This window comes from Syngnathus typhle, linkage group LG10 (genome assembly GCF_033458585.1).
Source record: "Syngnathus typhle isolate RoL2023-S1 ecotype Sweden linkage group LG10, RoL_Styp_1.0, whole genome shotgun sequence".
Taxonomy (NCBI): Eukaryota; Metazoa; Chordata; class Actinopteri; order Syngnathiformes; family Syngnathidae; genus Syngnathus; species Syngnathus typhle.
The window spans coordinates 10,792,304-10,805,724 of record NC_083747.1 but is presented as its reverse complement, the minus strand read 5'-3'; the positions used below and the strand labels follow the sequence as shown (position 1 = coordinate 10,805,724).

General features: G+C 44.2%; 1 protein-coding gene across 4 annotated transcripts in view; it reads left to right on the top strand.

The window, feature by feature from the left end:
* Positions 1 to 13,421, top strand: part of iglon5 (IgLON family member 5) — a 94,265-nt gene that overhangs the window by 45,745 nt on the left and 35,099 nt on the right. The gene's annotated exons all lie outside the window — the stretch shown is intronic.

Below are 13,421 nucleotides of genomic sequence, written 5' to 3'. Positions count from 1 at the left end.
GATTGGACACTTTATGACACGTCGCGGTAGGGACTAGCCGGCGGCAGCGGCGGCATTGTCCTCGTCGGATGTAGGAACAAGCATAAATCTTCCTCGTCGTGCTCACCGAAGCCCGATCATAACACTGTCTTGTAAATTCGTGAGCGTGGCTCGGTGTCAAGGAGCAACAGGGCTAGCGAACGAGGTCTTTATGATCGTATTGAGTGCGAAAAAATTAATTTGTTGTGATACAACACAAGAATACGCTATCTCAAAGTCTGCTTTTTCTCAGAGGGGAACCTCTCGCCGGGATTCACCATCTTCATTAGAGTGCTTCTCTCTCACCCTGCCAAGAATCTCGGGCCAGATTTGTGCCAACTTACTGTGGCCATCTCGCTATTTAACCCTCCACGATATCTCTGTAGTTAGCTTGATTGTTAGCTGCATAAACTTTGGTCTCGATCCAGACCTCGGTCATCTGCTGCTAGCTGCACTTGTCAGAGATGGAGAGTCAGGCCAGAGAAACCGGCATTGATTTGCTCGCTAGCACCTAAACATGCTGACTGCCGGCAGAAAAGAAAACGTTGGGAAACAAATATGTTATCAAAAAAAGTCAACCCTCAGCTTTTTCTTTTGCACGCCGCTAGTTTTAACATCACGCATGCAGGTCACTCTTGCTTTAGCGGCTACATAATACCGCAAACATCCAAGACGTGACTGCTCTCCTACTTAGGTGCCGTGTTTTTCTTTTTATTGTCCTTTCTGGTCACAGCACCCGTGAACCAATTTCCCCAAATATCCGCTCCATCTCTCAGACATCAAGCTCCTGCCCATTTGTCTTTCACCGTGTCCTCGTCTGCATCCCCTCTGCAGCTCCGTCGACACACATCCACATTCGCACAGAAAACCATTTATTTCAGTCGCCCCCCCCCCCTCTTCGTCCCCCACATATCAGAGGCTCAGTCATAGGGGATTAGCCACAGACTTGATCAGAGTCTCTGCGGCGACCAAGGTTGAATCTGCAGCCCTGAAGATTTACACAAGACGGTTAATAACAACCATGTCGGGGTCTTGATCCTGATGTCTGTGTTTGGGCGACATGCGGAAGGCCAGCCCGCTCATATTATAGCCTTCTTGTTGTTATTAAGGTCAGAGCATGTGCTGCACAAAGAAAGATTTGTCTTGGAGGTTTTGTCCGGTTGCCAAAGCTCTGTCAAACTCTGGGAGCGAGACCTTTGAGTTGTCATTATTTTGTGGTGCCCACGTTAGACTTTAGCAAACTCTAAGATTCCTTCCCGAAAAAAAAAAAAAGTCTCAAGAAGCCAAAAACTAAATATACTAGACAGCTGGACCTTGCATAACTGCCAGAATTCAATGTTTATCGACTCACCATAAAACATAGACGTTGAATAAATCAGATCCAAACCATCCAAGCCGGACTAAACTTTTTCATTCTGAGCTGCTTACTGCTTTAATTTTTATTATCATTGTTATTATTTGGAAGGCGTCGCACAGACGACATCCCATTTGCGTCTCCGGGATGAACTTCAATCTGATTAAGCTCCGTCCCGTGCCAATTACCTGATGGCATCAACCTTAATTACTTGCTGACCCCCCCGAGGCGGCGCATTATTCACGTCAAGTGATAAAAATTGTCTGGTGAATCAATGAATTAGCTTAGTGAAAACCGGCCGGAAGGGAAGAAAAAATAAAGAGATTGTCAAGGTTAACACATAAACAAACCAAGGTCTTTTTTTGAAAATAACAACCCTCCAGTTGAGTGCGATTTAATTATACCGTTGAGCTATTTTTTTCCGGGGCTCGGCTAACTCTATGTAAAGGAACTGCTCAAATATTTACAGCTCCAGGATTTAAGAGAAAGCGCACATTTTTCCCTTTGTCTGCAATGCATGATGATATCGTACTTTTTTTTTTAACTTGCTACGCTATGCAACTTTATAAATCAGACCAATGACTTTATCTGATATTAAAATCATAAGCTCCTTTTTTTTTTTTAATTCAAAGCTCGAAGCCAATATCACTTAGCAACAGGATGTCTGGTCCATCAACAAGCATTGCCATGAAGTCAGCCATTTTCATTTAAAGCAGCCATTTTGGTCAGTTTGGTCATTTGACAAGAAAAACAAATTAATTTCTATCAAATTCAATTAATCATACTAGACAGATAGGCGACACAACATTTCAAGGGGTTTGAGTTTTCTTCATTGTCTATGGGCAGAGCGTAGTTGCAAGGTTTGATGACTCGCCATAAAACGTGCAATGCTGTCATTCTATAGCAATAACTCAACACATTGGAAGCACGTAGTATAATAGACAAGCGATAACCAGGCGCTTTAAGTGCTTCAACGTTCCACCATGATCACACATGATGCCGATGCTTGCACGTCGACGTAATACAAAACCTCGTCATTTGATTCCGCGAGCGTCAAAGCAAGCCAGCGTTTACGCGTTTGCCCCACTTATCATACACCCCTAATTTATGTGGAATTTTCATCAAAGCCCCCGGCTGGCTGAGGCGTGCAGATTGAAAGTGGAACGCGGGGATGGTTAACGATGCCACCGCCGGCTTTTTTACAGCCTCGCTACGCGGCGACGGCGGATGGCAATGAGCCGGCAATCGGAGCGGGGGTGAAGAGATACTTGCCCTTCGCCTTGCCCCGATAAGGCCCGCCGCGCGACGAGCGACGCGGAACTGGACGGGGATGGAAAAGTCCGAAAAAAATTACTGTCTGTGATTTCCCCCTCGCAGACCACCGCTGTTTTGATACATTACATATAGTTACTTTATTTTATTAAGCCCCAAACATGGTGTGAAATCTCGTTTAGAAGCCCCACCACTGCGACCTGGAGCGAATAAATCACATGCAAAAAAAAAATCAAAAAAATCCATGTCTGTTGACACAAATGAGTGTCCTTGTTGCTTGTTAGTTCCCCAAACAAGGTCTTGATTGGTTAATTGGGTTATTACAACATTGGCTCCGGGGGGGTGACAGCGCGGCCCGGCTGTCATTCATTCGTAGGCCCGAGAAACGCTCAAGTGAGCCAGTGTGTTTCGTAGAATTAATGAGTTTCTTAATGCAATATGATTAATTAAATATCAATGACCTACCCTAATTATCATTTACACAACCTAATTCTAGCAGTACCTATAAAACGATTGTGTTTCTTCTCTATTATGTGTCTCTCAAAGGATGAGTAGTTTTACTTTATATATATTACTTTAATTACACAGTCCTGTTACCCGTTTATTAAAAATGTAACATTGCCCGTACAATTTGTAGGTGAAGTTAGCTAAGATATTGCTAATAGTCCATATTAGAATGGGGGGGGGCAATGCTTGGTTTGCTGTCACCTCCTTAAATTTACGTACGCAAATACCACGTGACTGATCTAACCAGGATGTTTGATGAATCCATTCAAATGCGGCGAGAATGTTCCTTTCATTTTCCCACGTGCACGGGTCACCGGCAATATGTCCGACAACCCGAGAAAATGTCGCATCGCGGCGCCGGGCTAATGAGGCCGGCGGTGATTCCGAGCCGTCGCGCACCAGGCGTGAAGGTCGCGACACGACGACAGGGAAGCTCCAGAGCTCGCGCTCTCTCGACTTCGCTTCACTTGGTCTGCTCGCTGATTAATTAGCCTCATCGGGCTAATTGAAAGTCACCCGCCGCCACCGGCTTTCAGCTAGTCTCCCCTGACGTGGCCTGGTGTGGGAGCTTAAGATCAGGGGATGCTTTGAGAATAATTGTCAATTTCTGTCTATGTGAAGCCCTTTGAGACTGCTTGTGATTTAGGGCTATACAAATAAACTTGACTTGACTTGACTTGACGCTATTGTCTGCGTCGTCGTCGCTTTGTGTCAGAAAAAAACAGCAGGCCAGAAAAAAATGCAATCAAAATATCGATTTAAAAAAAATAAAAATAACAACGGCTGAACTGAAATTAATTGAATTGTAGAAATTTACTTTGAGTTGGAAAAGTTCGATTCAGTCAAGAAAAAATGTAAACAATTTCTCAGTTTTGAAACAAATTGCGAAAATTGGAGAATGTGGCAAACGTGATAAATGGTTCCTTTTATTATGAAATTACAATTTAACGTGTTTATTATTGCTATGGATGTTAGATGCTACTTTTTTCAAACCAATATTCAAATGTACACTGATATTATTCACCGACACCACTTGTACCTTTCGTAGATAAAATTTCCCCCAGAAATTCCATTATTATTAAATTCCAATTTCCATTCAATTACATGAATTTAATTGCAATTCTCTATTCTTCTCACTTCTTATTTCTACTCGCCCATCCCTAATTATTGCAACTAATCATTTTCTTTCCCAATCATTTGTGCCACTGTAAATTTCTAAGGAGAAATGTCCACACAAAGCCGGTTGCTGCATGCAGTTGTATTGAAGTTGTATAACATCCAGCTACTTCTGAAAGGCGTGTGAGTGTGTATGTGTGTGTGGGGGCGTTGTGCTTTTAGTCAGTCAAGTGCAAACATTTTAGCCTTAAGAGGGAGAGCTGCCAGAGTCGGGCCACCATCCACGCCCACGCCATCTCCAGTGGCAGCCTCGACAGCAAACAAGCTCTTTCTTTGTACTTGTGCGCGTGCGCATCAATCACACATGCACAAGGTCGGTCTGAATTCGTACACGTGTTGATGATGCGATCGCTCGCAGGCCGCTTGAAGCCGGTCCAAGCCGGGATACCAACCGCGGGCTAGGCTCATGTTGCTTGATGGGAGATGTCGGTGGTGTGTTCAATGGATGTTGCATTTATGCAATATAAATTGAACACCAAAATCCACATTCATCTCAAGCGGCGGCCATTTTGTCACTTGTTGCGGAGTGAAATATAATTTCCAGTCAAATAGTCAAAATCAACCGAGGAAAATGGGTCGAAATTGTGGGGGTTTTTTGGTTGCGATTGGCTCCATCCATGTTGAAATGACACTAAATGACTTCCTTTCTGGCATTATTAAAATATGAGTGGTAGCAGCATGTCATACATAACTAACTTAAGTAGTAATAACATGCCACTAGCAAGTCACATGGACTCAAAAAGTCATTTCATGGACATTTATTGGATCCAGGCTGGCCAGGGTCAAGTGTTGCCAACTTGATCCTTTTAGAAGGAAGCACGCAAACCTTCATTTCCGTGTGATTGAGGCATAAACATGTTGCTGCTCTGCTGAGGGGGTGCACGGCATAAGGAAAAAATAAATAAATAAATACAAGCAAAAATCTGTCACGGTGAGCGACAGGCAGCGAGTGGCGGGGCCCAACGCCTCTCCAACGCTCGTTGGGCGTCGGTCGAATGAAAAGCAAAGAATCTTGACAGCGCTTTTTAGAATCGTCACGCTGCGAAACTCCCGAGAACGACGACAACAAAAGGCCGCGGACGCAAATAGACGCGCTTGAAAGAGGGCCCGCAGTCGCACTGTAGAAGGAAGGGGGCGGGCGGCAAAGTGATGGTAATGACACGGGACGTTTGATGGAACAACTGAAACGCGCAAACACACACGGGTGTGTACACAAACATGTACAATGCGCACTCCGGGCGTGTGTGGGCAACTTAAGTGAGGAGGAGCGGTGACAGCTCGGCCCCCATGGTGACGCCCACGGGCTGCCATTAAAGTCACTGATCTGTGACCTCAATGCCACTCTGCCACAAAAGCCTCACCAGGAACACACACACACACACAGACGTGTGGGTCTGTATTGTCAGTTAGCATCAGCCTTAGCATTAGCAGGATTAAAATCTAGTTTTTTTTTCATTTTATTTGACCAATTTATTGGTAATTAACTTTTACATCACATTTGCTAATTTTCAATCGTTTTTCTGAAATGTTTTGTTTCAGTTTTTAAGATGGTGTTTGAAGGGCCAAAATCAGTCAAATGAATGGTTGCGTCCCAATTTCTTATTGTTCAGTCAAACCGGCCCCAAGGGCTGATTCATTCCAACTTTCTTTCCACTTCCAACAATTCCTGAAGTCACTCATTCCTCCTCCTCACTCATGCAAACACTTCTGTCAGACTTTTCAAAGTTGTTTTGCAAAGTGCCACATCTTGTTCATATCTCCATATCAATCTCCACCCTCGCATGCATTCATCTGAAACCTTGACATGACTTTTCATCGGAATAAATACGCCGCTAAGAGGCTGCGTTCTGGCGCTTTGAGCTTTCCCACCTGCCCCCGAGGTCAGCGTGCTTTTAAAGGCTTCGGCCGACGCGTCCTGGAAGCTCTGAAAGCGATGATGAGGAGCAAATCAAACGACGTCTCAGAAAAAAAACCTCTGACGTGCGGGTTTCGCTGTCGTGATTATCAATATCTCGCTGACTTAAATGGATTCTCGCGTCGAGATTTACATCCAGGCTCCTGCCGCTCTAAGCGATGCTGGAAAAAATAAATCCCAATCCTCTCTATGAATGCGTTTATGAGAGTGGCACTGCACGCAGAACTCAGTTATAGCGAGTCTATTCATTTCACAATAACAGCTGCTTGTTTGAGTGGAGGCATTTATTTGCCCCATATGACACTTGGTAGTGAATGTTTTACTCCCTAACTCCCTGCTTAGGTTTCCTCAATAATATATCTGACAATTGGCAAGGGCACCGTACTACCGTAAATCGCCAAAACGTTGCACCGGTTAAAATTAGGGTCATGCAAATCCAAAAGTTGAATTTGTATGAAAACAAGACTGCTGTAAAAATGTGTGTAAGTATAATTATGATAACCCTAAAATGCCAATCTGTCAAAATAAAACGACATCTAATGATGAGTTAATGTATTCATATATAAAACTTGGACAGCAGGACGCGACGTAATCCACGTTTTTTTTCTTTTTCGAAAAATACGTCAAATATAGAATTCCGACTACCGTCAGCACATTTACCTGTGCGCTTCCGATATGCTGACAGTAAAGCTTTCATGTAGATCATAAAACAATAGATGACAAACTCTGCCAAGGCAGCCTATTTTCCAGATGTTCATCCTATTCTTTTTTTTCGGGTGTCTTTTAATTACTTGCCGCTAAAGTGTAATGGCCTCATTCTTGGCCCGTGTTGCACGCCGCTGCTGAGTTTCAGCCGACCTTGCTCGTTTCTTGTGCAATCACACACACACAGTAGGAACATCAGCGCCACGGCACTGCTAAGAAATCATTAAAGTCTCTGTGTTGATACTGCTGCAATGGATTCTTTTGAAGACTGCACAGGAGCATATTTTGCACTCAGCACCTGGCATCAAAGTGTTATCCCCACGTCGGCCTGAGCTGTGCCAGAAACTCATTAGGACATCCCGCAATGTACACATGAGCGACTTTGAATTGGTGGATTCATTCGCGAGAGAAGGAAGGTTGGGACGTCAATAGAGGATAGTATGTCTGTTAGAAATTCCAATACAGTCTATTTCCTTTTTACTCTAAATCCTGCAAAGGTTATATGTTCAAAAACCATAAATCCCCCAATAATTGAACAAAACAACACTAGAAAATTACCAATAATCGCAAAGGTACAGAAAATCTCCTCAAAGTTATTTAAAAATAAATTTACTGTAAACGTTGGACGCCACGCTGATTTCAGTGTATCTGCAGTAAATTAAAAAATGCTATCGTACAAATTACGTCCTTGGCATTACACTTTAAGTGGTTGTCTTCACTAAAATCCAAGCAAAGGCCAAATTGTTTACTCGTGTTGTGGGAGCAAAGCAGACTTGCGGGAGTTGTTGCGAATGTGTTCATCGTCGCTAATGTCAAACGTGCGTCGCTCCATGTTGCCGCGGCGGATTCAACAGCTGAAGGTATTTAATGGTCTGGCAAATGAGCAGTAAAAGTGAGCCAAAGAGTGCAAAATGGAGGGAACCTTGGGACTTGCACTGGATCCGCGCCAGTAAGCATGTACTTCATGGCTCGTAAATCGTCTCTCAGAGCCTTTCTGTGAAGAGACTATTGATCGCCAAAAGACAAACGGGGCCTCCTCAGGTCTCGAGGAGACTTAATAACGTCACTCACACTTTCTGAACGATCTGTTATCGCGGAGGGTGACAAGATGGCTCTAGTGTCCTTCCTCCTCGTGGCCGGGCACATATTTTTTACTCAAGTTGTTGTACAACTTAAAGAGAGACCTTAAATCCCTCAAAAACTCCACAGTTAAAAATAAGAATAACCTAAATCTCCCCCAAAAGTTATACAAGTTGAAATAAGATGAGTAAGAACCCCTAAAAAGGTGATAAATAAAAAAACAAGACAAACCAAAATCTCCCAAATATCGTGCAAGTTGAAATTGAACTTAACCCGATCAAAAGTTGAAAACCAACAACAAAAAAACTTTTGTAAATCTCCTAAAGGGTGAACCATAATTCTCTCCAAAATTGCACAGATGAAAATTAAACAACTCTTAATACCCCAAAAGGTACACAAGTTGAAACGACACTAACATAAATCCCTCTAAAATCCTTCAAAATAAACATAAGATTACTTTAAATCCCCAACTCTGCCATAAATCCCCCCCAAAAGTTGCATAGATAAAACGACGACAGTAAAAATCCCCGCATGGTTGCACAGCTAAAACAAGCACTGTAAATCCCCATAAAGTTGCGATAAATCTCGCATCTGGTTTGTGCACTATTGGCCTGATTCCCCGTGCAGTTTGTATTTTCATGATGCCGCTTTCATAAATCTTCTTTAAGGCCCAATTGATTTCCCAAAATAAGGGCACCTTTAGTCTTGAGGAGACTTCATAACGTCACTCACACTTTAAGAAGTATCCTTCATCCCGTAGGAGTACACGCTGGGCCCTTAGCATGCAGGCCTCGGGAGGTGTGCGTAGGTTGGCAGGCAATGAGCAAGCGAGCGGCGGGCTTCTCATGAGACTCTCGCTAGTCTACAATGTCAGTCAGGCAGCCGGCGGGAATCAGCCAACGTGTCACGCGGGTTAAATGCTAGCGAGTGCGCCGTGTATATATCTCCCGCATCAGCTGTCACCAGGAGCCAGACACAGATACAGATTAAAGTAGCCATGCTCTCTTTATCCTAGCAAAAAGAAAAAAATCTTGGGTGGCGTTGGGAATCTGAAGGCTACTTGAAATCGCTGTAGTTGTGATTTCCCAAGAGCCTGGCTCCACTGCTCTTCTTCCTGGATTCCCCAGCACAAATTTATGTCAAGGACCTTGTACAAATGAGACCACACCAATTGCACACATTGTAATAATAAAATAAAATGACTGTGAATCCTCCAAAAAATCTTCCCAAATTCTCAAAAAGTCTTCCACAAATTCCCCAGAGTTGCGTATGTTGAAATACGACAAACGTCAAACCTTAAACAGCAAGCAGATGACCAATAATCCCCCAAAATTGCTCAGTGTAAAAATTAGTCTGCTGAAAATCCCTCGAAAGTAATGTGGTATAAAAATGAGTCCGATGTAAATCCTTGAAAATGTATTGAATTTAAAATTTGAATCGTGTAAATCTCCAAAAGGATTATAAAATGATGCCCTCAAAAATTGCGCAGATTAAAATTAGATTACCAGTTGCCCATTTTGAAATAAAACAACTTTAACCACCCTAACAGTCACCCAAATTGAAATACGACCAACACAAATAATCTGAAAGTTGGTAAATTAAAAAACGGATCAAAAAGGACTACCATAAAAGCAACCCAAATTGTTTGAATTAAAATAAATCGACCTTAAAGCCCTAAAACAATTGTGAAGGGAAAAGCATAAAAATCTCCGAATGGTGACACAGCTCAAATAAATCCCGCAACTTCCTCCCGCTGTCCCTTGCGACGTATATTTACATGACGGAGCTGTCGGCCGTCCTTGGAAAGGTTAGCGACTGGCCAGAAAAAGTCTTTTCATATGCCGCGCCGCTGTGACTTCCCGCCGTTCTGTCTTCCATCTTGGCCGTAAATTGGCCCTTCGGCGCCAGCATGTGATTGCCTCGCATCTTGGTGTCTCACCAGAGAAGGTTAGCCGACGCCAGGTGGCTGGCGAGCTTATAATGATCAGAAACAACCCGTCATTTGGCCCAAGTGTTTTATTGAGTTCTCAAACCGGCAAGCTGTGTTGTAACGAGCGAACGGCAGGATAATGTTTACCTCGCGTATGCCGCAAAACGGCGAGACCCGATGAAATCGGCACATTCTCTGCGCCGGTTCCCTTTGGACGTGGCACAAGTATACTTATCCTGCTTCCCTCTGAGGAGATGATAAGTTCTTATGAAATGATTACAAGAAAAAGGCTAAAGAATTGTCTTGCTATCAGAAACCCGTGGGAAGAGACGGACGCGGCTGCACAGGCTGCAGACAATGGCGGTAGCGATTGCCGCTGCGGGTGGACGGAGGATTCAGTTAGCCAGCCGAGGCTAGAGGTCACTGTGTCGGAAGGGGGGGGGGGTGTAGGGGGGGCGTGATTTATGATAACATTGGACACACAAGCACCCCCAGCAAATGACTGACTCACGACATGATTGACGCCAAAATCTGGCTCAGGTTGAAATCAATTTACATAACCCCAGCAGTAAAAATAAGAGTACTATACCACAAATCTCGCAAAAGTTGCACAATTAATAATATGACTACCATAAATACCCAAATCTTGCTCATGTTAAAATAATTCTACAGACAGTCCCCGCAAAATTGCAAAGGCCCACAAAAGGGGCCAAAAGGGTCACCGTGGGATAGAGAAAACGTAATTTCGATCTCTTTGTGTGCCTCGGCATGTGAAGACGTTGACAATAAAGCAGACCTTGACCTTGACTTTGAAAGTTGCATGCTTAAAATGAGCAATTATGTAAATACCCTTTTTATTTTTGCTTATGTCAAAATAATTCTATCTACAGAAAATCCCCCCAAAATTGCAAAAGTCATAAGACAACTAAATCCCCACAAAATTGCACAGTTAATTACCATAACTACCATTACCATAACTACTAAAATAACTTTAGTTAAAATAATTCTATGAAAAGTCCCTCAATTACGCTCCCAAAAAGGCCATGAACATTTTCGAATCAGTTACGGTAGTGGCTAGGCGTTGAACTGGATGCTGATGCTGCAGATTCCCGCCACGTCCATTGCGATTTCACGCTGCCAATTAGACCTCTAATGCCCTCCGACGGCCTTTTAAAGACTCATTTGATTTCCATCTTGGACTACAAGCTCTCCACTTCACCTGCCAGTCCTCCTGCTTGGTGTCCATGAACCTCTCTCTCTTTTGCTCATCCTTTCTTCCTGAGCTTCCTTTTCCTCGTGCCAGCTGTGTGATGAGCTGGTGGGGGAGGGGGGTGATAAGCGGTGGTCAGCTGCTCTCCAGATGGCAGCCCCCTGAGCTGCGGCAGCTGCCTTCGAGGGAGCGCGAGTGCGGCCGGGCGGGCGGGCAAGCAAGCGAGGGTGTCCAATGTGCCGGTGGAGTGCTGCGATGATTACGGTGGTGTTGCATTTCCAGGTTAGAAAGGGCCAATGAAGGCGGAAGGGGGGTCTTCAGGTTATGCAACAAACACATAATGACACCCTCCCACTGTTGAGGACATGCTTGGCATATGATGCAAGTGTGATTTCTTCCTTCTGCAAAGCTGAATATAAGATGAGCGTCCTTTTGTTTTCTGCTCAGTCACGGTCTTGGCTGATCACTGTGGGAAAAGGCAGTTGGGAGGTCGGGGCGGGCCGTGGTTTTTGGAACACTAAGTCAAAAGATGAATCCTCAGCTCATTTGGTCTCATGTCGAGGTGAATGATTCAATATGGAAGCTGCATCGTCATCGAGCAGCCCAGGCATATTTTCATAGCACTTCATTTTATTTCAAGGTCTTGAAACACAAATCTGTGTATAATTGATGCCCATTGAAATGGATCATGACTTTTTTAATTTTATTTTATGCTTAATATAGTTTTCAAAATGAATCAGCCGAATAGTCGTTGCTTTCCTCCAGCATCCTTCACTTCGACTGTTTTCTCTGAGTTTTGACGCCGAATGGTGAGTCGCTATGGCTATTCTCCCAAGTATACGGAGATTGGACAACAAGCGGCGCATGATAATCAGGAGACGGTTCAATTAGCGCGGCTTTATGGCACCCGACGTTGATTACCTCAGACAGACCAGCGAGTCCCATCTTTTTTCCGCTGATTAAAAGTAAGACGAGGGAGGAGCGCAGCACGCTCGGCATCGGCAGCTTTTCTAATTCCGAAGGACGAGCAAGGTCACCGGCCGGCTTCCGCTGGCTGCTAATTGGATGGATATGTAAACACAAGATGGGGGAAGTGGAACTTGATTGGGCAGGAAGATGGCGGCGGTATCATTTGTGTGTCCTCATGAATGACATCATAACCTTCACTTGAAGTTTTATCGCCACCCTTAGCAAAGTAATTACATTTTATGAAGAAAAAAAAAATGGGTTTGTTTTCAAAATAGTGTTTGACCACCAGTTGCTTGCTTTAGGGACTATAATCCGTCCCCGATGGAAGTAGACAGCGACGTTTGTTGAGTGTATGCTCAGACTGTTTGTATTTCGTCAGATCCTGAGTGACAAGATGGTGGGCGGCGGCTAACACGTGTTGACATCAGAGCCTAAGAGAATTCTCGCCGCCTCGCTAAATACAACCGTGACGGACACTTTTGACGTGAACGGAGGCGAGAGAGAGAGAGAGAGAGAGAGAGAGAGAGAGAGAGAGAGAGAGAGAGAGAGAGAGAGAGAGAGAGAGAGAGAGAGAGAGAGAGAGAGAGAGAGAGAGAGAGAGAACCCCCCCTCCCCAACTTCTTATTCTGTCGCCACTGACCTTCAATAACCAAAAGAGGCTTCTGAAAATTAGATTTGATTTCAACTTAAGACAAATTTAGACTTTCAAATTGGGTTTTAGGTTTCAAGTCAGGATTCGGGTTTCAATCAAGTTTCCAAATGTCGATTCCAAAATCGGATATCAAGGCAGGAAATGAGCTAACATGAATAGGGTTACGTGTTGTCCAATGATAGGGGGACTCGGTCGAGGTCTCTGAGGCCCTGAAGTGTCAACCTCGGCTTGCTGCTGAGCGAGCATCTGAGGGCAGCGTGTGCGCACGTCCGTGTTTGTGTGTGTGCTGTGTAGGTGTCGTGAAGAGCGGCTCGAGATGATAGCGAACAATGGCGAGACGTAAATGTATGCAATGTGGGCGCGAGTCTGTGTGTCTGTGTGTCTTTTTTTTTTCCCCACCATAGAAAGGCACCATGAACTACCTCGGTGAGTGCAGGGTGGCCTTGGAGGTCTGCTAACCTTTAAAAGCTTTTCCATTGCCCTTGTGTTGCTTGAGTCACAGTTTACAGATTACAAAATCTAGTGATTACTAAACTGAGGTTACAGATGGGTGGATTACTTTTCAAAATCTGTTTTTCTTCCGGAGCAGTGACTAATAGCACTCAGTTTGGATGAGAAGGAATGGATGGTTGG